The sequence below is a fragment of the Oryzias latipes genome, chromosome 24 (genome assembly GCF_053564925.1).
Source record: "Oryzias latipes strain Hd-rR chromosome 24, Olatipes_Hd-rR_3.1".
Lineage (NCBI taxonomy): Eukaryota > Metazoa > Chordata > Actinopteri > Beloniformes > Adrianichthyidae > Oryzias > Oryzias latipes.
In genome coordinates this window covers 13,252,000-13,275,642 of record NC_136260.1, presented here as the reverse complement: position 1 = coordinate 13,275,642, position 23,643 = coordinate 13,252,000, and the positions used below count along the sequence as shown (strand labels likewise).

Genomic DNA, 23,643 nt, shown 5'->3' with positions numbered 1-23,643 from the left:
ATTCTACATGATCAAATCAGTCTTTGTTTATGCAGCTCTATTCATACTTGGTAACATAAAGTGTTTTACACAGAGATAAATATGAAAACAATAAAATGGATTTAAAAATGGAGCCAATATTAATGCTATTGATGCTCATAGCTCTGTTGTAATATCAATGATTTTCTTGTAAATATAAAAAATTAATCTTAAAACATGCTTAGTCTATTGAGGCAGACTGCTGTGTGTTTGTGTGTGGGTCAGGGGGATTTGTTAGAAAAGACAGGGTTCTGATGTGTAACTATGCAGCTCTTTATTTTGTCTTGTCCAAAACACAGATGGATGTGATCAAAGGCAGAAAGTGGAGTGGGGTCTCTAGAAATCCTGCGGTGTCTAAAACACAAAATATTAGCAATTTATTGCAATGAGTGTAAAGATTTAGCATGTTTTAAACGTGAAATGAATAATAACAATAAGCTAATCACTAACTGCCTGATTAATAAGTACTTTGAGGAATAGTTTGATTTAATAAAAAAAAGTTAGTCAAGAAAGTTAATGAATCTGCATGAATACATTAAAAGTGTTTAAGAAAAATGGAACAATTGTCTCCAATTGGTTCTTTTTCTCTGTTAAAGGAGTTTCTGCCTCTCTTCTTCACAGGGCGTCTTCATCACCGTCCTCCGTGCTTCATTCTGGAAAAACAATTTAGAGAAAATCAAGCAGTTTTTTTGTATAAAAGCAAAAATCTGATATTTTTATCTTCAGCACACCTGCTGAAAAGAAAAAAAGAAAAATAATGCCTCACCTGTAAAAACGTAGACAGCTTCTACCTTCACTTCATCGTAGGCAATTAACTGGCAGGTGAATCTTTTGTTATTTCCACTCTGATGTTTCACACTCAGAACAAGATCACAGATATTTGTTTGTTTAACTTCAAACTCAGGAGTTTTATCAGACAGTGGAGTTCCTGTCTCATCCACCCAGAAGATGAGTCTTGGACCGCATTGACCAGGTTTCTGCAAACCCTTTAAAGAGCATGTCAAGTCGACCCATCCATTAACATCTGGTGGAGATGAAGTAACTGAAACACAACAGATACGTAAACATTATCTTAAGGTGATTTCATTCATTAACATTGAACACAATTTTAAACGACACATTTACAGTTTTTTTAACTACAATCAATCAAACTGATCTGAAGTTTATCAAGTTAAACTAAACAGGAAACTCTCAAACTCTCTGTTCACCTCATTAATCAGTGATAATCAGAGACATTGATCTTTACTGTTTATGGATTAATCAGTTCAACCTATTTACTAGATAAAGAATGAAACATGTAATGATATTTTCTCCCATGAGTCGACTCTCTCACATCTCTCACACTAAACATGCTTTGTCAGCAGTTTCAGAATCAGAATCTTTTATCATCATTATGCAGTGCACAACGACATTGTTTTCAGGAGCTCTCATAAATAAATTAGCTCTTTTTTTCAATAAATAACTGCACATAGAAATTTAAAGTGCAGCCAGAGCATTGTCAACAGAGTAGTGACATGGAATAGGTGGGTTATATTAGTCTGGGGGGATAGAGAGGGTGGATGGACCTCACAGCTCTGGGGGGGAAATCTGTAATGAAGTTTGACTTTTTCCAACCTAAATGATTCAATGAGTTCACATGTCAGAGTCTCTTCAAGGTTTGAGCTTTTTTTGGATCAAATCAGAATGTTGACATTCATGTAATCACAGAAATATTCAAGTCAGAATACTCACTACTCAAAATACCAAGTAACACAGCCATCTCATTATGACAGCCATAAACACCACCATCCTCAGCAGTGAGGTTTCTGATGAGCAGAGAGCAGTTTCTGCTCAAACTTAGCCTGGAATCTCCAGCTGAACTCTGGTCAGTATTTTCTTCAAAGATCATTCGTTTCATGTTGCGATCATCGGAGGGTCTGTTGAATGACCAGGTACTGTTGGAGCATTGGTCGGAGGATTCTTTAACAGGACAGTTTAAAAGGACGTCCTCTCCAACTCTTTTGAATTTCATGTCAAATTGGGGAATGAAGCCTGCAAGAGAAACTTAAAGAAACAGAGAAATACAATTAGGGATTACAAACAAAATCATTGAACAACACTTCAGGTTTAAAAATGCAAAGTAGAAATTAATAGTCTGCACACGCACAATGTAAATTGTTTATAAACTATATTTTCAAATGTGTAAATTTGCAGTTTAGTCCTCGCAAGCCTTCTTTTCATAGATTTCTACATTTTTGTTTCTGGGTCATTTAAACATTTAATGACTTTAAATCCCATTATAACCAATTATTTTTAAGCACTTTAGCAAGTATTGATGCAGCTCTTGTAGTAAAAAATTTTTTAATTTAATGCAAGTTTAGTTTTTGCAAATATTTAAGCTTTCTGACTTCAGTATTCAAAAAGTGTAATTATTAGAATAACGTTTTTAAAATTTTCGATTAAAAACTTGTTTTACAAAAGATAACTACACCATTTCATAAAAATACCCTTTTATTACCCATTTTTCAAAGTGAACCCAAATATACCTTGTAATTGATGTAACAGACAACCTAAAAGTGGCAAACAAAGGTATTAAAGTTAAAGTAAGAAATATTTGGAAAAATCTTTACCTCCAACCTGAAGCATGAAAATAGTCAGCAATTTCAGTAGTAGAGCCATACTTTCTTTGTTGGTCTCCTGCTGTGAACGTTCATTTCCTCTTTGATGATGGTTAAGTAGGAGATAAAATCTTGGCTCCACCCACTCAATAATTGTTGTGTCAACACATTTGTGAGTGATGTCAATCAGACTGAACGGAGGAATCACTGATTAAAAAACACAAAAGTACTTTGTTGGTATGACAACTATATAATATATATATACTTAATGTTGTTATAGTTGAAGACAAAGAAAAGCTCAACAGCTGATAGGTTTGAGAAATGAGGAAAGTAAGATTTTTTTTTTTTAATTTCTGTCAGAAGTGTCATAAAAGAATGCTGTACTTAGTCATTTTCTGTACTCAGTACAGGCTGCTGAAACTGGTCTGCAGGGAACTTTTTCCACGTTTCTTTTGTTCAGAAACTGTATGTTTTTTATTTTTTGTAACAAGGTTGATTTTTCTTCACAAATCACCAACTAAAACGACTAAAAACTAAAAAATCAGTCACACTGGAGTTTGAGTCGCAGAAGCAAAAAAAAAAAAAATGCATAAAAACTAAGATTTGATGCCAAACTTGTATAAGGCAGTACCTGTAAAAATGTGGATTTCTGTGGTTCATTTCAGGGATTCATTTTGGACAAGTCAATAACTGGGATTCTATTTAGTTTTGGTGAACTAGTCTAGGCAATCACTTTACTTTTTCAGCGACTGTGGATGGGCTCATCCTGGATTCAGTGTGTTTTGAAGATGGATGGATGGATGGATGGATGGATGGATGGATGGATGGAGCACTATTTAGGCACCAGAACTGTTTTAAAAGTACCTCTTCGGCACTGGACAAAATCCAAACAGTACTCATTTCTACTTAGGTCCTCAAATGTGGAGATCAAGGCCTACCACTGCAGCTTCCTCTGGGGTCTGTTTATACACCTTCTTAAACTCTTCATCTGTTCTTCTAAGGGCCAGCCTCTGCAAGACCCACCAACAATTTTACAAGTTGCAGCATAGTCTAAATTTTCTGCTGCCATGCATCAGATACGGTCCCTTCAGGTATTGGACAGGTCACCTCCACACACAGGACAAATTCAAAACTGATGCTTTAGAGAATGATCACTGCATCACACCCTGAAGGGTCGGGAGAATCTTACAGTTTCTTTTCCTTAAAAAATTGCATAACAGCAGGGAGGACTGTTGTTGTAGTCTTATGGACAGTTCTTCTGTTTATTTCTTCTGCCTCTTCTGTGGATGCTGACCATGGAAAAACCACTTCTGCATTTCAATAAAACCACAATGTTGTTTGGAGAAGTTGAGGAAAAATAAAGAAAGTAAAGCACATTGTGTTCCACATTATTATGCACAAAAACCTTAAAATGTATTGTTCCACATTAGAATTAACAACAGAGTTATACGAAATGTGATAAAAAAACAGAAAATGGTAATTTGTTGAATTTCCTGCATTAGGAGGTCATATTTACTTAAATCCAAAACTATTCCAATCAAAAACATCTTTATAGGCAAAGTTTTATCTTCAAAGTTTTGGCATCCTTTGAACTCGTGAGTTCTTGGAAAGTTTCTGCTTGAATTTCTTTGCAGGATGTCAGAATAACCTCCCTTTTCAGAGGTCAATTTCACACCTTCGGGGATCCCAAAGGGGATGACCAGCTCTCTCCCCATGATTCTGGCTTAAAACATGACTCTGCCACTTCCTGCTGACATCGCAGCCTTTTTGGGAAATGGTGGCACATCCACCAACCACCCAATACTCCATCCATCTGGACCCTCCAGTCATCATTGAATAAGGCTGTTTGAAAACGAGTCTTCATGTATGTTTGGGCCCACTGCAGCTCTTTCTGCTTGTGAGTGCTGTTTAGGGATGGCAGAATAGAAGGTTTCTGTAAAACTGCAGGCCTCTGGAGGATCCTACATTTTTATGTTTGTGGGACTCCAGAGACACCAGCAGCTTCAAATATATGCTTGTTGCCTTGTAAGCAAATTTTAGCAGCTGTTCTCTAAATCCTTCTGAAACAGCCATCAATGGGAGGGGCTCCAGGCATGCCCTTGTGCACGGAGATCCTGGAGAAGACCCAGGACATGTTGCAGAGACTGCGTCTCTCGGCTGGTCTCAGTGTCCCCCAGAGGAGCTTGAGAAAGTTGCCGGGAAGAGGGAAGTCTTGGGAACATTGTTTAGATTGCTGCCCCCACGAGCTGGTCCCACATGACCAGAAGAAGATGGATCGATGGAGAGTGATCACTGCCTTTTGTTCACTTTACGTTACACACCCGAGGAGAAGCCCTGTTTTATTTCCATGTTGTGTGTACCTGAATACAGGTGAAACCTGTTCAGTGTGTGACACATCTGTGGTTTTATTTGAAAAAGGCACTCTTTTTGTGAAATTGCAGGACATAGATGGGATCGGCGTGTGTTAATTCAAGTACATTACAGGACTAACAGATTCTAAGGCGCACTGTCATTGAATAGTGTGTTTTCAAACATCATATATAAGGTGCACTAAACTTTGAAGCGCATTAACCAAAACAAGAGTGAGGGAAAAGTCCATTAGTCAGACTTTATTAACTGTGTTCACGGTACAGAACTTGTTAGTAACATGCTACATGTTAGCCACATTAGCGTATTCAACCTTGTTGGCAACTCATTAAAAACATACTGATACTGATAAAACCAATTCTAACATGACTATACTAATTCTCAAACTTGTTAGTAACACGTAAATAACACAGTCCGTCACAGCTGTAGGTTGGCCATGTTAGGGTCTTTACAACCCTGAGCCTAAACCTAACCCCACCACTGCTGCCCTTGTTCACGATACATAAAAAAACAAAAAAAACAGAGTGACATTTAGACAGAGCGGCGGGGACCTCTGAAGAATCAATTCATCATCAGTAACCACAACCAGAATGAATCCATGTTTATTGTCTCCTGGATTATATGGCTTGCTATAATTTTTTTTTGAAAAAAAAAAAGCGAATAAGTGCGCTTCATAGAGCAGAAAATACAGTAGTTTGGGGATTGTATAAATGTGGATTTCTGTGGTTTATTTCAGGAATTCATTTTGGACAAGTCAATCAATGGTATTTCAATCAGTTTTGGAGTACAAGTCTAGGCAATCATTTTACCTTTTCAGCGATTGTGGATGGGCTCATCCTGGATTCAGTGGGTTTTGAAGATGGATGGGTGGATGGATGGAGCACCATTTAGGCACCAGAACTGTTTTAAAAGTACCTCTTCTGCACCGGACAAAATCCAAACAGTACCCATTTCTACCTAGGTCGTCACACATGGAGCTCAAGGCCTACCACTACACTCCTCTGGGATCTGTTCATACACCTTCTTAGAATCTTCATCTGTTCTCCTAAGGGCCAGCTTCTGCAAAACCCCACCAACAATTTTACAAGTTGCAGAAAAGTCTACATTATAGTGCAGTTTATTGCAGTTTATTTTCCTCAAGAAATTGCATAACAGCAGGGAGGACTATTGTTGAAGTCTTATGGACAGTTCCTCTGCTGTTACTTCTGCCACTTCTGTGGATGCTGACCATGAGAAAACCACTTCTGCATTTCAATAAAACCACAATGTTGTTTGGAGAAGTTGAGGAAAAATAAAGAAAGTAAAGCACATTGTGTTCCACATTATTATGCACAAAAACCTTAAAATCCATTGTTCCACATTAGAATTAACAACAGAGTTATACGAAATGTGATAAAAAAAACAGAAAATGGTAATTTGTTGAATTTCCTGCATTATGAGGTCATATTTACTAAAATTTAAAACTATTCCAATCAAAAACATATCAATAGGCCAAGTTACATCTTCATAGTTCTTGCATCCATTGAACTTGTGGTTTTTTTGAAAGTTTCTGCTTGAATTTCTTTGCAGGATGTCAGAATAGCCTCCCAGTGCTGCTGTTTAGATGTGAACTGCCCCCCACCCTCATGAATATTTTACTTGAGGATACTCCAAAGGCACTCCATAGGGTTAAGGTCAGGGGAGGATGGGGCACCAACATCAGTTTCTCCTTTTATGCCCATAGCAGCCAATCATGCAGAGGTATTCCTTGCAGCAGGAGATGGTGCATGTCATCCATGAAAATAATTGTCATGGAAAGCCAAGTTCTTCTTTTGTGCCACGGAAGAAAGTGGTCAGTGAGAAACTACAAATCCTTTTCAGAGGTCAATTTCACACCTTCGGGGATCCCAAAGGGGCTGACCGGCTCTCTCCTCATGATTCTGGCTTAAAACATGACTCTGCCACTTCCTGCTGACATCGCAGCCTTTTTGGGACATGGTGGCACATCCACCAACCACCCAATACTCCATCCACCTGGACCCTCCAGTCATTAGTGAGTAAGGCAGTTTGAAAACCAGTCTTCATGTATGTCTGGGCCCACTGCAGCTGTTTCTGCTTGTGAGTGCTGTTTAGGGATGGCAGAATAGAAGGTTTCTGTATAACTGCAGGCCTCTGGAGGATCCTACATATTTATGTTCGTGGGACTCCAGAGACACCAGCAGCTTCAAATATATGCTTGTTGCCTTGTAAGCAAATTTGAGCAGCTGCTCTCTAAATCCGATGCATTTGTCCGGCAGAAATCTTCCTCATTTTCCCTTTATCTGCATGAACCTGTGTGTGCTCTGAATCAGCCATTAATTTCTTCATAGTACAATGATCATGCTTAAGTTTTCATAAAATATCCAAGGTTTTGTTACCCCATCAAAGGTATAAAAAAACTTTTTTTTCCTCCATATTGCTTGAAAATGTACGTCTGCTTAATAATGTGAAGAATTAATTGAACTCACCCTGGCAAACTAATCATCACAGGTGTCTAAATTTGATGTCAGTAGCCATGGTTACATGCGCAAAATCTATTGATCGGATCAATGGTCTGATTAATATCCAACCGTGCACATGGGCTCAGAAAAACTTTTTCTGATTAGAACGAACGTTCACATGGTCACACTTTCGGTCGTAATAAATCATTTGGGCATGCGCAGTAGTGTTTTAAATACCGGAAGAGTCAATGAGTCCTGGTGTAAACAAACTGAGCCATATACATTTATGCAGCAGCTCGGTAATATACGAGATGATCTTCTAAACATGCTTTTATTAATGTTATGAATATTATGAAGCGCCTGTTCGCTCATCATTTTATTTTTGATCCGTGTGGTCAGTGCTTTTTTATGTGGAAGAACAGAGCTGGAAGAAGCCAGGGATAGCCATGAGTAGGCTAACACGGGCTAACAACATTTAGCCTGGATGAACATAAAATCGATTCGGGAAATGCTGCAATCTGCATCTTGGCTGGACGTAAATATGTGGGAAAAACATCAGCCATCAGGGCCCCCCCTCTTTCGGTTTTATTTGCACCTTAGACATGTAGGGCCCTTGGTAGGGGGGGTGCTTGGACATCACTGCCAGCAAGCAGCAGATGTCCTCCTAGCACCCTACCCGCCAATTTTAACCGCACCTTAGACATTTAGGGCCCCTTGGTGGGGAGGGTGAGGGGACATCACTGTGAGTAATCAGGAGATGTCCCCTTAGTGCCCTACCCGCCAATTTTAACTGCACCCCCCTTAGTACACACACCCCTCCCCCCTCAATATATACATCCCAACATAAACACACACACATGCACACACACACCCTCTTAAACACACATATACGCACACACATTTTGCAAGGAAGGTGGGACCTAGGACCATCTGTCCCCTGCCTCTTCCCTGGTGGGGGGTACGGGCCCCTTTGGAGCGGCGGCCGTGTCCCCGGGGTGCCGGCTTCCTGGGCCCGGCGGTGCTCTCTCCGCGCGGTGGGGGGGTTCACATTACATCTGAGCCGGGGGTGTTGGTGTCCCTGGGGGGTGGGTTCTGGTCCTTGCTCCTGAGCGCTGGGCCCCGCCTAACTTCCAACTGTGGCCGAGCCTGGTCGGGCCATATTTACAACACCCCTTGTGGGCCCTCTTTTTTCCCCGGGGTTCCCCCCTCCTGGGCGGGGGCGGCGGGCCCCTGCCTTGCTCCTCCCTGGACCAACCGTGGGCCGGGCGGATGGCTGCCTGGAGTGCGGGGCGGGTCTCCCTTGGGGGGTCCTGGCTCGTACCTGGGGTTGGGGCGGGGGGATGCCCGGAACTCCTGGGTGGTGGTGGGGTGCTCGTCTGGGGCTGTGGGCGTCCCTCTCCGGTGGGGCCCTGCGTTGGGCTCTCCCGGCGCGGCGGGGGGGCTGTTCTCCTGGTTGGGCTGGGGCGGCCCTCTCTTTCCCTCTGTGCCTCCCTGCTCTCTGGCTCTGGGGGGCCTTGCGGCGGTCCTGCTGGCCCTGGCCTGGGTGGCGGGCTTGGTCGCCCGGGCGGCGGTTGTTCCCTGCCGGTTTCCGTGTGGCGTGGGGGGGATTCCGGCTGCCGCTGCTGCTGCGGTGGGGGTCTTGGGGTGGGGATGGCTGGGCGCTCTCCTTCCTTCTTTACACATTCCACCATCCATATTAGAAGAACATGAGCACTCACCTGAGCACGGGTGTTGGCTCACCTTTGCACTGGCGGTTTGCGTGACTGAATGACTGAAATGTTTCACACTAGTTGGTTTTAAGGCATAAGTATGCGTGTGAGCACTATCTGTTTTGTGTACATGTCGACAGATGGACATTTTTGCAACTAGCAGGTGTGTTTGACACTTGGGTGTGTGTGTGGACAGGCTCCGCCCTTTTTGTACTGCATTTGAGCCTTACCATGGTGATTAACAACCAGTAAACTTGTTGCTCTATGCTGCTTCATGGTCTTATCCCCCTTCCCCTCCTACTATCACCCTCCTTCCCCCCCTCTTTCTAACGTCCCTCTCTCTTCTTCCCCTCTTTCCTTTTCCGTCCGGTCCAACACCAAAGATCTTCAAACATGTTTGAAATTAATAAAGTTTGGCCTCAATTACAAAAGGGGTTTATTCAGACATACCTTTGGTTTGTCTGAAGATTAATAACCCCTCTTGTTAAAGTAAAATATGTCCAACACAAGAGGCCCTCAGCTCTCATCTGTTTGCCCAGCTGTTGGACAGGACAAGGTAAAAAAAAAAAAAAAAAAAAAAAAAAAAAAAAAAAAAAAAGGAAAAACATCAGCCTTTCTTTTGCCGGGACACGACTGGAAATACAAATCCACGTGATTGTTTAAACGGTTTCATCACACTAAGAGGCATTTCTGCTTTGAAAAACTCACAAACACCGCCCCAAAGCAACTAGGTGAGCTGGAAGTCCGGGCTCTGCTCAGACACACGGTTCTCCTGAGTCCGGCAGCCGTTAATCCAGAGCGGCGGGACCGATCGCAGTCCGAATTCTCCCACACATAACAAAACAACAAAACCCACACGTAACAAAGCATCCTCCCCTCCCCTCCCCTCCCCTCATCTTTATCCAGAGGTCTCTGCTCAGAGACACCGTTCGCTCGGTCCACTGGCATCCGAGCCCGGACTGCGTAGAGTCCAGATGTCACGGGGCACAAAGTGGTCGGTCCTGTTTGAGCTTTAAGTTTTCTCTGGATCAAAACACCGTCTATGCATGACCTTAAACCAGAGCAGTAGTGACACACGATCGGAATGAACCGTTTACATGCACAACGATCGGATCAACAATCGCCATAACCCACCTATCTCGATCGGAAAGAAATTTTGATTCAAAAGAGTCCGATCGGGGCTGAGTATTCTGAACGGCGTGTTTACATGACGCATTTTTCATCCGATCAGGCGTTTTTTCCGATTACTTTTGTCCATGTAAACGCAGCTAGTGATCCAAAGAGCCATGAGACACAATCCATGAGTTTATTTGAAAAACAAGGAATTGTATCTTTTTGTAACTTACATTTAATTTAATTGGTATGATAATTTGGAACACACTGTATTTCAACTGAGATTAAGAAACTGACAAAACATATGCTGGACTTATCACACTCCACCATATTTTCACGACCATGAGTCACACTTAAAAGTCTTACATTTTCTCCAAAATGTACGGAATGCCCTATGGTGCATTGCGTCTAATGTCTTGTTGTGTGACTTTTGTAAAGAAGACGTAGGAGAGGACAGCATGAGAACGGTAAGGGGCAAAGTGTGGGAATAAAACAAGACACACCAGCAATTATACACAAGAGCAGGTATGTGAATTATGCAAAACAACATCGTTTTGGCAACCCTGAAAACGATAAGAGACATGCTTATGAAGCACAGCTTAAACTGCAAGCTATCACACTTTTACTAAGATTGGGAAGAAGCGGCAGTGAGTTACGCCAAAATTTGTGAATGTATTGTAGATGCTTTGGCTAACGTGTGTTGTGCTACATGTTAGCCACATTAGCGTATTCACACTACCTGGAACTCAACTCAACTCATCTTTATTTATATAGCACTTTCTGTCACGGTGAGGGGGGCTCGAGAGCAGGTAGGACCCAGACGCAGAGACGGGAGGCCAACGGGTTCAGGACTAAAGGGTTTTAATAACAAAAGGCGCTGCAGAGCAGGATGACCAAACAAAACAAAAACTTACTGTGGCGTGGCAAGGGAGATGGAACAAGGCATGACGGGACGACGAGGCATGAAGACGTTACACCATGACCAGAAGCTAATGGACCAGCACAAGAGGAAGGCAGAGACAAGACTTATATACAGACAGGGCAGACAACACACTGGTGAACACGATCAGGGCAGATGGGGACCAAAGGAAGTACAACTCAAGACATGACAAGACAGGAACCCTTTCAAAATTAAACAGGAAACAGAACCAAACAAGACAGAACAAGAACTAAAACAAAAACCAAGATAAAACAAACTCACACCATGACACTTTCAATCAACAGCAGCCGACACAAAGTGCTAAACATGACAAATAAAAAAAAAAACTCTAAAACATGTTAAAACACAAGATTAAATATATAGAGATAAAAACAATAAAACTTGAACGGCAACACAGCAATAACAGAAATCTCATGTTGTATTAAAAGCCCGAGTATAAAAATGGGTTTTCAGGCGGGTTTTAAAACGGACAGTGATAGAGCTTCTCTTATGGACAGTGGCAAAGAGTTCCAAAACTTTGGAGCAGCGACAGCAAAAGCTCTGTCCCCTCTGAGCTTCCATCTGGACCTCGGTACCTCCAGAAGCAGCTGATCAGCTGATCTGAGGCACCGGGCTGGCGAGTAAGGAGAGAGAAATTCAGAGAGGTACAGTGGGGCAACACTATGTAAAGATTTAAAGACAAGTAAAATAATCTTAAAATGAGCTCTAAAATGCACAGGCAGCCAGTGGAGCGATGCTAAATTTGGCGTAATGTGGTCTCTCTCACGACCTCCAAGCAGAAGATGGATTTTGAACACGTTGGAGACGTGAGAGAGACGACTGGCTGACTTCAATATACAGAGAATTACAGTAATGGATGACTGTTTCAAAATGTGCAGCTGTAAAAAAAGGTTTTACCTTAGCAAGTTGGCTAGAGATGAAAAAAGCTTGACTTCACGACTGAGCTTATCTGCTGATGCAGTTTAAAATGACTGTCCAGTTTAAAATCCAGATTAGAAACATTTAATTTTAAAAAGTTAGTCAAGGGAACCTAATCAACTTGGGATGGTTCACTAAAATCATTCGGTCCAAAAACTAAAACTTCCGTTTTTTATTTCATTGAAACTCAAAAAGCTCAGGGCCAGCCAGTTCTTAATGTCCTGAAGACATGACAGGAGCTGCTTCATGGAGAGATCATCTTTTTTTAACGGCAGATAGATCTGGCAGGGTAACAGATACAGAGAAAACAAAAGTGGCCCTAGAACCAGATTAGATTCAAAGCCACCCAAGCTGACACACATAGTTCTTTCTGCCAGGTAAGACTTAAACCAGTCCAGTGTTGTGCCTCGGATCCCCACTGAGTTCTGGAGCCTTGATATTAAAATACCATGGTCTACTGTGTCAAATGCTGCTGTTTGACATGTAGGGCATCTTGGAGATGGGTCTGAAATTAGCCAATACAGGACTGTCCAGGCTGGTTTTTTTAAGGGGAGGCTGGACTATTGCATGTTTAAAAACAGCAGGGACGACATCAGCAGCCAGACTTCTGTTGATGATTGAGAGAACTATCTGTGCAATGCTGGGGAAAAGCTTGGGAGGAATAGAATCTAGGGGAGAACCTGATGGTTTGCTTTGACTGACCAACTCATTTAACCCTTGTGCTATCCTAGGCACTTTAACGTTGAGAGTTGGGTCATCTGGACCCACTAGACAGTGCTCTGAACCTTTTTTCTTCAATGATTTGTGATCTTCACTGGTGTCCATGGATTACATGAAATCTTTCCACCTTTATCCACCTTTTTCATGGTAGGGAGAACATGTCAAAGTAAGGGTGGGGTCATCTCAGATGGCACAAGGGTTAAGAATTTAAGAGACACTGGCTTAAATTCTCTGAAAATGGCTGAGCAACAAACATAAGTCCAAGGGTCAGAAGAAGGGAGAATGATGCCAGCCCTTATGTTCTTAACCTTATTGTTAAAAAAAAAAAACAAATTGCACAGGTCAGTTGAAGCTTCTAGAGACTTTGCCTGTGGAACATTAAGAACAGAATCTATCATTTTAAAAAGCACCCGTAGGTTGTGCTGATTAAAAATAATAATATTGGCCAGGAACTCTTTTTAGCCAGTTATTCAGGATTTGCAATGGGAGCCAGTTTAACTCGTGCTGGTTTGCGGCGCCTTCCGTCCGTGAAACCAGGGTTCGACTCCGGGCTGCTCCCTGTTCCCTTCTCTACCTCTGCCGGTTCCAAGCCCGGTTTGAGAAGGTTGTGTCAGGAAGGACATCCGGCGTAAAACATTGCCAAATTTACCATGCGACTTGTTCGCTGTGGCGACCCCTGATGGGAGAAGCCGAAAGTGGAAGAAGATTCAGGATTTGTAATGAGATCTATATTTGGAACGAGGCTTTAGTATATTTAGAGGAGCCACAGGATGTTACTGCAGGACGATTGAAACCAGGAACTGAGCTCCTAAACATCAGCAGCAGAGGAGGGAGCAGTGAGCTGGTTAAAAGCAGAGGAAAACTGACCAGCAGTGGAGGAGTTAAAAATCCTGCGACGCTGAGGAGGAGCTGTAGATTTAACTGCAGCACGAAAAAACTTCAGATTTAAACACCACAGGCATGTGATCTAAAATAGCTAAGTCACAGATCTCCATATTAATTTTATGATTTTATTGTATTACGATGTTTTTTATTTTTCCCTTCCTTGCTGTTTATGCACTGATTGCGATGCTTAAATCTCATTGTACATTGCACAATGACAATAAAGCAAATCTGAATCTGAATCTAAAGAAACAGGCAATCCATAGGAGAGAACAAAATCCAGTATATGTCCTTTTTCATGAGGTGCTCCAGACACCCACTGAACTATATTAAAAGAGTTAATGATCTCAAAGTAGTCCTTCACCAACAGCTTTTCAGGACAACACATGAATAATACAATCCCCAACAATAAAAACACAATCATAAAATGCTGTGTTTCTGCTGACGCTTCTGCCGCAGGATGGGCGCCGACGCCCTAAGTAGGTGAGCTGAGATGCCCGAAAGCAAAGGGGGTAGTGTTTGGCAACCATAATGATTAAACAAACTTAGATCAGAGTTGGCATATTGATGACCTAAAAGGAACTGATGATTGTACACCACCAGAGACTGTTTATTGCGTACCAGAGTACAAAAATAAAACAACTATGAACAACAGGGACGAGAGTAGACGAGCGTCCACATACACCGGCGCCATCTTTCTCCAAGAGCAGATCCCAGAATGAAAACACGCTTCACAGATGCAAAGTGCAGGCTGAGGCTGGTTAACTCCAGTGCAATATAGTAGGACCAGGCTCAGGCCAGTGAGCTCCAGGTTTTGTTACAAGAACAGATTCAGGCCTGTTAGCTCCAGGAGGATGTTGAGGGGATGTAGTGGGAGGAGACAGCCTCCACATTGATCGAGGTCATTTTAGAGATGGAGGCTGAGTTGGGTACATCACCACCTGCTGCATTACCAATCCCTCAGCTCGGCATTGCTGGGTTCCAGTACCTGCCTAACGTTCTGTGTTGCTCAACAGCTGAGCAAAGAGATGAGAGCTGAAAACCTCTTGTGTTGGACATATGCTACTGTTCCAATAGGGGTTATGAAGCTTTTGACACACTAGGTGTATATTTGAATTAAACCCTTTTGTAATTTAGGCCAATATTTATTCATCTTACTTATATTTGTAACCATTTTTTGAAGACGGAAAAGAAAATGAGGGAAGAAGAGAGAGGGATGTTAGAGGGGGAGGATAGGAGGGTGATTATAGGGGGGGGGGTTGGGGGGGAAACCATGAAGCAGCATTAAGCAACAAGTTGCTGGATGTTTATTATCATTGTGGTCAGGTTTAGAAGTAATACAGATCTAAAAGGGGCGTGGCCTGTTCACACACACTTAGCTGTTGGCTCCAACAATACAGACATGCCAACATGTATATAACACAACTAACGTTCACACACGTTCAACTAATGGCCCTTGCCGCCGCTCGAGGCCAAGGACCAGAACCCACACTACAGGGACACGGACACCCCCAGGCTCAGATGTGATGTGATCTCTGGCTGTTGATCTTGCCAAAAAGCTCAGGAATCCCCCTCCCTGCGTGGAGTGAGGGCCGCCAGGCCCAGGAAGCCAGCACCCAAGGGAGACGGCCGCCAAGGGCCTGGAACCCACCAGGGATGGGGGAGAGGACAGATGGTCTGAAGTCCCACCTTACTTGTATGATGTAGGTGAGTTTATGAACGTGTGTGTGAGCGTGTATGTGTGTGTTTGTGTTGGAGTGTATATTTTTGAGGGGTAAATGGTGTGTGTACTAAGGGATGCAGTTAAAATTGGCAGGTAGGTACTGAGAGGACATCTCCTAATTACTGCTGTTCTCTTTTCAATGTTTCATTTACTTTCATCCAAAAATAATTGAATTTCCTTTCACTCGTCTGTATCTGAAAAGTCTTGTAACTGTCTTGGTGGTCAAAGACGTTGTAATGGAATTCTGCCACTTGGGGGTAGACTTCAGATGTGAAATCCAAGATTGCTGTTTTTCTGTTTTGTTGGGGAGCTGTAATTATGATCTTTACATAGATTTACTGAAAATACAGAAGCTTTGTTTTTAGTTACGGATCTGCTGGATCTGCAGAAATAACAGCATGGAAGACAGCAGAGTCTTCATCATCAGTCTAGTAAATGTTGTTCTTTGTGACATGTTCCACAGTCTTTCCAAAAAAACATTGAAATAAATACAAAAACAGTAAGCTGTCTGATGGACTATATTCAAGAACAATGCATGGATCATGTAATCTATTACAATTTAGAGAAATGTTTGATGAAATTACAGTAACTAATAGTTAGGGACAGGAGACATGAAGAGCTGTGGCTCCAGTTTTCCCCCTCAAGAACAGGAAGCTGTTTGGTTTGATGTGACGTGGCGTTGACGGGTTCTGGGGTGGCGTGACATAACATTGACTGCAGTGGTGAGAACTCTACCACTGCAGCAGAAATTCTCCTGCTGGGTGCAGGGTGGTCAGGTCATTCTGTCTTTTCACCTTTTAGATTTCTTCCTTGCATATTTGGCTCTGATGTCTTTCAGTTCCTGACTCACTAAAGTGTCCAAATGTCCATCATTGAAATTGTCTTTAAGGCAAACCGTTCTTGCTGAAGTGGACATGTTTAAAAAGTAAGAGAAAAGGAAAACTGAAGATCTGATGATCTTTAGTTTTTATTTTTACAATTTAACATTAAGCTCTTATTAAACACATTCTCAAATAATTCATTGTCTTTAGGAACTCACTGTTGAATGCTTTCATATTAGAAAACTGATACAACAACATGATGAAGAACAAAATTAGCCAAAAAAAATAGAAACTTGTATGATAAACTATTTAAATATGTCTCGTTTTAAAAGTAAAGCTTCTGGATCTGTATCTTGTTTTAAACACGTTAACTGAAAGCTGTACATCAATGTGCCGTCCTCATCTTCATCTTCATCCTCATCCTCAGCTGGACAGAAGTAACTGCTGAAAGGATGCAGCTGTGGAGAGATCACTGTCTGTTTCTTCTCACTTTATTTGAATGGAAGAAAATGTCACCTCACCTTCTTCCTCCTTTATCTGGAACACAAATAAAAAAACGTTCTCATTTTCCATATTTAACCTTAATGCATGCATTCAAAATGTATTACATTACATTTATACATTTAAATGGCCAGATTTGTGTTATTTCATAAATATTAACTAATAAAAAAGTGAAACTTGTTTCCACTATGGGGTAACTGAGGCCATTCCAGACTAGCTGGGACTGTTTCTAGTGCATCTACTGTAGGCTCTATGTTGGACATAATTCCTCATCAGGAAGCTTCCAGTTTAGCCAGATGTCCAAAACCACCTTCAAATGGCCCCGCCCACTATTTGAATGAGAAATACAAATAGAGTGAGTTCCTTCCAGACAACTGAAATTTGCAGCCTATCATAAAGAGAGACCTTAATGCTGCATATAAAAGGTTATTTATGCTCCTTATATCCATGATTTCTATCATTCATAAACCACAGATTATGGCCAGAGGTGAGAACAAGAACATAAACAGATCTTTAAAACAAGAATGAATCAAGATCTCCATGATATACAGTTGAAAAGACACTGAAAGAATCAACACTTTGAATTAAAGTCACATGAAAAATGTTGAAATCATTTCTTGAATCTGTTTTCACACATCAGTATCAGTGTATCAGTCCAATTTGAATTAAAGCTCTAAGAAGACGTCACATACAAAAGTGATGGGGGGTCAACTGTTCCTGCTGGGAAAACATTGGGAAATGCTGCAGCACCTTTGAAGAACAGGTGCTCCCCCATGATGATGATGATGATGATTATGACCAGCAGCTCGCTGAGAGGAAGCAGGATCTGGATCCTGGTCTGTTTTAGCAGAGTTGCTGTTACAATTAGTTTAGGGTGAGTGTTTCTGTGAGGAAGTTACATGTTATGTTCAGATAAAAGCAAGAGGTAAGAAAAGAGAAATGCTGAGAAAAAGCTAAAATGAGTGTTAACGAAAGCAGTCAAAAAGCATCAACAGAAGAACCAGGAAATATGATGAATGACTCCATAGCTGTTCTATTTTTTTCAAATGTTTGCTTTCTTTAATTCAAAAAAAGTTTTCCATCTGATTTGTTTTTACTTTTCTATGTTACAAAAAAATGGCTGTTACAGACCTTGCTGTGTGTTGATGCCATTAGGGGAGAGACTTGACAAATAACATGCAAAGTTTTTCAGTTAGTTTTGCTGCAGAGCCGTAAGCGTATGTTAAAAATCTTGAAGGTCTATTTTCACTTGTGGTTCATCTTGATTTCGAAGAAATATCAGCCTGGAAGACAACTGAGTCTGTGGAAAATATTTTCCTGTGTTCCAAAGTTGTTGTCTTTCCAAAAAACATTGCTGTTAGTCACAAAATCAACAAGCTGTCTGAACAGAATTCAAATATACAAATGGTTTATTTCAAGCAATCAGAACAAAGAAATGATAAAGACGACAAACATATTTATGTCAATACATATATAGATATTAAACTTTGAGTGGCCCTGTGACAGACTGGCGAACTGTCCAGGATGTCCCCTGCCTTTGCCTATAAGTGGCAGAGATAAGCTCTGGCAGCCCCGTGACCCCAAAACGGATACAAAGGCAGAAGAGCTTTGAGTGATTAATTTTGAACACACCCACACACACACACAAACACACTTGTACCATTTCCTGCATCTACGCTATTTTTGAACAGGCTACTTAGAAACTTTGCAGGTGAAGCCAGATCTGAGTAAATAAAGCTACTGTAGTTGAAATATCTAAAAAGAAATAAAGAAAAAGTCATAGAGAAGAAAATATCTATTTATTTATTTTTTTAAGAAGAGTTTTTTGCATCTTTTCTTCACAGGACGTCTTCATCACCATAGTTTTTCTCCCTGAGGAAGCAGAATTTAGAAGATCAAGCACCTTGTAATGTCTTGTCATTCTTATGTTTTGTCCTGAGTTGTGCACTTCTGGGGGGTATTCCAGAAAGCAGGTTATGCTAGCTCCCACGATAAGTTTGAGGCTAAGGAAGTTGATAACCTCAGCTTTTGGTTCCAGAAATGGAGGTATGTTTCAGGGTAGGTCAAGTTACCATGGCAACTCATGCTCTGAACATAACCTGGTCTGGAGCAGGTTTAGTTGAAGCTTAGTTTGTTTACAGAGAGGGGAAGCAGCATGGCGTGTCCATTTAAAGATGACTTAGTGGATGAAAAAGCTCAGATAATACTTTTTCCACCATGAGAGGGTGATAAGACCACATATGGATGTTGGAAAGATAAACTTTTTTACTTTGATCTAACTTAATTATTTGCTTCAGTTAAGATAAATCATTTTTTTTGTTAGGTCACCTTAAAAATAACACGTAGTTTTCAGACAAATATTTTCCTTTCGTTCAAATTAATTCAATTAAGTAGGTGTAACTTTGGTGCTGCCGTTAGATTGGCACCGCAAGGGATTGTGGGATATCATTCCCTTTGCCTGTCTGGACGGATTTGGGTTTAAGTGTGGGTTTTTTACAAAATGTGTTTAGTTGTATAGCTGTTTTACTGTGTTTCACCGTGTTTTGCCGAGCTATTTTGTCCTACTATGCTTACGTCTCTGCACCATGAGTGAGAGTAAGGGAGAGGATGATAAGTTTATATAGCACCCCTACCATCTAAACATGTTATGACAGTGATGGAAAATTCTTTAATGAATTTTTGCACTCCATGCATTTTTTTCCCGTTCTTTTTATTGTTATGAAAATGAGCATATCTGCCAGCTCAAACTTAGACATATGAAAGTTCAAGAAATATAAGTAATTAAGATGGAAAAAAGATTAATGGAGTAATGTGACATTTAGTAAGATAAATACGTAAATTTGAGTTGTATAAACAATTATTGAGTTTGAATTAATTTAACTAAATTATTTAAATTATTTTTCAGCCATGTTACTTTTTTGATGGACTTGTAATTTTTTTCCGCCGTCATTAAATCTCAGACTCCGTCTCACTTAAGTACAGCGCTTTCTTTTTTTTTCACCACGCGTTTCCATGGTGACTCCAGAAATCGGCGATCTATTGAGAATGTCTTTATGTACCGTGCGTTAACCCAGGGTTACCAAGTCGAGCGTAATTACGCCAACTCATATCCGGTCTTTTGGAACCGACATACCCAGGGTAAGCAAGTTCAGGCGGATTTCAGCCAGAGTTCAGGCTTAAAGTCAGGGTAGTTTAAACATGCTTCCTGGAATACCCCCCTGGTCTATGTCTGTCACCTGTGTTGTCTCGTGTTGCACTTCCTGTTTTTCTTTGAAACACTAACTCTCCTCTCGTTTAAAGCTTTGTTCCTTCCTGCCCTTGTCATTTCCCCACAGGTGTGACTGTGTAATTTTCCCTGATTGTTTCCACTTGTGTTCCCCTTCCTCATGTCTAAAATCAGGGGTGTCCAATTCTAGGCCTCAAGGGCCAGCAACCTGCTAGTTTTCCAGAAATCCTGCCTCATCTGCTGCTGATTACCTGGATCAGGTGTGTTTAGCCAATAAGGAGCTTCAACGGCAAGTTGATTGGAAAACATATAGGACTCTGGCCCTTGAGGCCTGGAATTGGACACCCCTGTCTTAAATAGTCTAGTCTCCCTTTGTCCTGTGCCTGTTTGTTTGGTTATTTCTAGACCCATAGCTGAAGCTTGTTCAAGAAATTAAAACCACTGAAATCTCTGCATCTGAGTCCAGCCCTGTGATCATTCTTGACATTACAAACTGGCCAGTATGGACTCAGCAGAGAGCACCAGTCTCACAGCCATTTTGCAACGCCTGGAAGCCCGCCTTTCCCAGCAGGAGGACTTTCAGAAGACTCTATCATTCCAAATGGTCCAGGTTTCCACCCAAGTTTCGGATCTCCATCTAGGTCAGCCCAGGACCTCTGCTCCACCTGATCTTTCTACATCAGTCCCAGCTCCCTCTTCTGCCATGCCTGCTAGGAGTCTGGAGAATAAGATTGCCCCACCAGAACGTTACTCTGGAGAGCCGGGAATGTGTAAGAACTTTATCACAGACTGCTCAATTTACTTTGAACACTCACCCCATGCCTTTGTGTCGGACAGAGCCAGGACTGGTTTCATGATCTCTCATCTATCTGGGAGGGCTCGTTCATGGGCCATGGCAGAGTGGGCTTGCAACTCTCTTCTCTGTTCATCCCTCATTGCCTTCCAACATGCCCTACAGATCACTTTTGATCCGGTATCAACCAGCCGGGAGAAAGCGTGAGAACTCACCAACATAAGACAAGGTAGAGAATCTGTGTGTGATTACGCTATCCGTTTCCGTACGTCAGCAGCAGATCGCAGTTGGAACTCCACGGCGCTGTATGACGTCTTCCTGAATGGACTGGCGCCACGCATACAGGAGCAGCTTGTGCCACTAGATTTACCGGAAGATCTGGACTCCCTCATCGCTCTCGCCATCCATACAGATAACCAGATTCATGAATTATCTTGCCTGCGGAGCGGCAGACTCTCAGGGGAGGGGTCTACTCACAGGACTGATTCAGCTGGACAGGATTTCTGCCGTTTTCCTCCCGATCTGCATCAACCACAGTGCTCTCAAAAACATGATAAAAAACAGATACCCATTGCCTCTTATGACCTCTGTCTTTGACCAGCTCCAGCAGGCCAAGGTATTTACAAAACTTGACCTTCGTAATGCTTATCACTTGGTTAGAATCAGGGAGGGAGACAAATGGAAGACGGGATTCAACACTCCTAGAGGTCATTACCAATACTTAGTTTTGCCATTTGGGCTCACCAACGCTCCTGCTGTATTTCAGGCCATGATTAATGATGTTCTTCTAGACTTCCTGGATCACTTTGTGTATGTCTATCTGGATGACATCCTCGTTTACTCCCCTGACTTGGACTCTCACAAATCTCATGTTACTGCAGTTCTTCAGCGTCTTCTGGAGAACAACCTGTATGTGAAAGCAGAGAAAAGCGAGTTTCATGTCTCCACTGTCTCCTTTTTGGGGTTTGTGGTGCCAGCAGGGAAGGTTGAAATGGACTCTGCCAAAGTCAGTGCTGTGACGGACTGGCCGACACCCATGAGCTGCAAGAAACTTCAGCAGTTAGAAACTTTGCAGGTGAGGGCGGCCGGGCTTATGGGTATCATGTCGGCTGCGGGAATGGCGCTGGGGGTCAGCCGGCTGGGGGGGGGGGGGGGGGGGGGGGGGGGTAACCAGATGATTGTGATTATGTGTGAGTGAGTGCATGGGTGGGACGGACCTGGGGGCTGGCTCGCTGGGACCCTCTGGGGCTTTCCCTCCCCATCACAGAGAGGGGAGGGCACTGAGAGGGTTGGGGAGGGGGGATCAGATATTATGGCGGGGGGGGGGTTTGTAGTGTGTAGGGTTGTAGGGTTATGGGGGGTGGCTGTGGGTGCGTGGCGATCCCTGGATCGGGGACGGAGACGGGGCGCCGGTCCGGTGGTGGACGGCTCATGGGTTCTGGGGGCCCTGGCTTCGTCCGTGGCCCTTGTCTCGGTGTCCGGCGCCCGGTGGCCCCCATGGCTGCTGCCTGGTACGGCTAAGCGCTCTTGCCCTGTGGCCTGGGTGCCGGACACTGGGTTCGCTCATGCCTCTGGGCATTGGGGGGGCCCCTGTAGGGGGGCCCTCTCTGTGCCTGGCTGGTGGGGTGGGCGGTCCCCTTCTCCCCCCTTCCCGGGCTGCCTGGGTCCGGATGCTGTGGGGGCTCCTGGCCTGGGGGGCTCTCCTCCCCTCTCCTGGTCTGGCTGGGTAGGATCTGGTTCCCCTTATGAACACACGGTTCACGTCGGCAGCATGCATGTATCTCCACCCGCACGTGCACGTGCACACTGCCACACTTCTCCCTATCTGCTTCATCCCTCCTCCCTACCCACAGTGTACTGATGGACAGATTTTTTCGCTCATCTTAGTGTCAGATTTTCACCTTTGATGTAATATTTGTCCTTCTGGTATAATTGTTACAGCCTAAAATAATAACTTATTCAAATCAGTGCTTGTATCCCCCACCTTTTCACCACACACGGTGAGGCTTCGTTCCATCAATACGGCCCTCGCCTGTGGAACAGCCTGCCGGAGGACCTCAGGGCCGCAGAGACTGTAGAGGTTTTTAAGAAGAGGCTCAAGACCCACCTTTTTAGTCTGGCTTTTACATGACTTTGATCATTTCCTATGTCTTTTTATTTTTTTATCTATCTATTTATTAATTAATTTATTTATTTACGTATTTATTCATTTATTTTTTGTAAGGACTATTATTATCTCTGTTTCTAATATGCTATTCCTTTTATTGTTATTTTTACCAATGATACTTAGATTATGTTTTAATCACTTACGTATTTTTTTTATTTATTTATTACTAACATTCTTATATATTATTATGTTTTTATTTTTTCATTTATCTTTTTCTATTTTTATTGTTGTTATTTTATGATAATTTTTATTCTGATCTTTTTTACTCCAGTGTTTCCTCTTGGTGATCCATTGTCCTTGGGCACCACAAGCTTGACCTGTAGGAGGTGCTGTTGCTGCAGTGTTCGTTCTCGTTGGGCAGGCTGGGGTCCCGCTCTGTGGTCTAATAGCCATGGAGTGGGCCCTGGGCTGCTCTGTGCTGGGCGGGCGCTGTGGTAGTGACCCCTGTGGTCGGGCTGGGCCTTGGAATAAATGGATCCCCATGATATCGTTTCCTCACAGCAGTACCAAGCCAGACCTTCTTTTTTTTTTTTTTTTTTTTTTTTTAACTTGTCCTGTCCAACAGCTAGGCAAACAGATGAGAGCTGAGGGCCTCTTGTGTTGGACATATTTTATTTTAACAAGAGGGGTTATTCATCTTCAGACAAACCAAAGGTATGTCTGAATAAACCCCTTTTGTAATTGAGGCC

At 42.5% G+C, this 23,643-nt stretch overlaps 2 long non-coding RNA genes across 2 annotated transcripts in view; both read right to left on the bottom strand.

Annotated features, from left to right (window-relative positions):
* Window positions 1-275: 275 nt before the first annotated feature.
* Window positions 276-2,770, bottom strand: LOC111947063 (uncharacterized). The gene is made up of 4 exons (XR_013654030.1): window positions 2,628-2,770; window positions 1,750-2,061; window positions 785-1,060; window positions 276-671 (listed from the first exon to the last, which is right to left on the bottom strand). It is a non-coding gene; the product is annotated as an uncharacterized LOC111947063 (long non-coding RNA).
* A 13,627-nt stretch (window positions 2,771-16,397) lies between these two features.
* Window positions 16,398-23,643, bottom strand: part of LOC111947064 (uncharacterized) — a 27,822-nt gene continuing 20,576 nt past the window's right edge. Inside the window, exon 9 of the long non-coding RNA XR_013654031.1 lies at window positions 16,398-16,804. This is a non-coding gene — a long non-coding RNA (uncharacterized LOC111947064). The remainder of the gene's footprint in view (window positions 16,805-23,643) is intronic.